The sequence below is a fragment of the Elephantulus edwardii genome, unplaced genomic scaffold, assembly GCF_000299155.1.
Source record: "Elephantulus edwardii isolate Elephantulus edwardi_28Jun2011 unplaced genomic scaffold, EleEdw1.0 scaffold00104, whole genome shotgun sequence".
NCBI lineage: Eukaryota > Metazoa > Chordata > Mammalia > Macroscelidea > Macroscelididae > Elephantulus > Elephantulus edwardii.
In genome coordinates, this window is record NW_006399854.1 from 3,681,141 (window position 1) to 3,683,080 (window position 1,940).

Sequence of the window (1,940 nt, forward strand, 5' to 3'; positions counted from 1 at the left end):
GCCAATTGGCCCAGTGGTGAGAATCTTTGTTTTCTTGATATTGAGCTTCAATCCATATTGAAGACTGCAGTCCTTGACCTTCTGCAGCAAACGCTTCACGTCCTCCTCAGTTTCAGCGAGCAGGGTTGTGTCATCTGCATAACGCAGGCTGTTTACGATTTCTTCCACCAATCCTGATGCTACATTCTTCCTTGTACAGCCCAGCGTCTCAGATGATCTGTTCTGCATACAGATTGGAAAGGTATGGAGACAAAATACATCCCTGACAGACCCCTCTCTTGATTTTGAACCATCCAGTGTCTCCCTGCTCTGTTCCGACGACTGCCTCTTGGTCCAAGTATAGGTTTCACATTAGCACAATCAAATGTTCTGGGATTCCCATTCTTCTCAGAGTCAGCCATAGCTTGTTGTGATCCACACAGTCAAAAGCTTTTGTATAGTCAATGAAGCACAGATAGACATTCTTCTGGTATTCTCTGCTTTCTGCCAACATCCATCTTACATTAGCTATAATATCCCTAGTACCATGACCTCTTTTAAACCCAGCCTGTACATCTGGCAGTTCTCCGTTGGTGTATTGTTCCAAACGTTTTTGGATAATTTTCAGCAGAATCTTTCTTGTATGTGATATCAATGATATTGTTCGATAATTTCCACACTCTGTTGGGTCACCTTTCTTTGGAATGGGAACAAAAATCTATATCTCCCAGTCAGTTGGCCAGCTGGCTGTCCTCCAGATTTCTTGGCACAACTTAGTGAGCACATCCAGGGAAGCGTCTGATTGTTGAAATAAATTAATTGATATGCCATCAACTCCTGGAGCCTTGTTTTTTCCCAATTCCTTCATAGCAAAAGCTAGAGCCAAAGAAGAGGAAATAGAAGATTTTTACCAACTTTTGCAGTCAGAAATTGATCAAACATGCAATCAAAATGCATTAATAATAATGGGCAACTGGAATGCAAAAGTTGGGAATAGGGAAGAAGGATCAGTAGCTGGAAAACATGGGCTTTGTGAGAGAAATGAGGCTGGAGATAGAATGATAGAGTTCTGCACATTCAATGATTTATTCATTGCAAATACCCTTTATAAGAAACATAAATGCAGGCTATACACAAGGATTTCACCTGATGGTATGCACAGGAATCAAATAGATTACATTTGTAGAAATATTTGCTGGAGAAGCTCAATATCAGCAGTGAAAACCAGGCTGGGTGCTGATTGTGGGACAGACCACCAACTACTACTGTATTTCGTAGTCTCTTTAAACTATAGACTAGGCCTTCAAAGCTTGATCCCAGTTTGTATCCTATGAACTTTTTGGTTTGAGGTTTTACTCCCAGGTCTCTGATGTACCTTGAGCTGATTTTTGCATAAGGTTTGAGATGTGGATTCTGTTTCAGTTTTCTTCAGGTTGTTGTTGTTATGTGCCGTCGAGTCGCTTGCGACTCATAGCAACCCTATGTACAACAGCCCTAAACTCTGCTCTGTCCTGTGCCAATCGCACTGTCTCTGACACACCCATCGCGATTATCCCAGTCGCTGAATCAATACACCTCATAGAGGGACTTCCCATCCTGCGCCGTCCCTCCACCCTCCCAAGCATGATGTCCTTCTCCAAGGACAGGTCTCTTCTCACAACATGTCCAAAGTATGTTAGACGGAGCCTCAGAGTCCTTGCCTCCAAGGAGCTGCCTGGTTTAACCCTTTCCAGGATGAATCTGTTTGTTTTCCTAGCAGTCCATGGTATTCTCAATATTCTTCTCCAGTGCCACAGCTCAAAGGCATCAATTCTCCTTCTGTCCTCCTTGGTCATTGTCCAACTCTTTGATGCATAACAAGTGATTGTGAAGACCATGGCCTGTATCAAACGCACCTGGGTTTAGAAGGGGTCGTGGTACTAGGGATATTGTAGCTGATGTTAGCTGGATCTTAGCTGAAA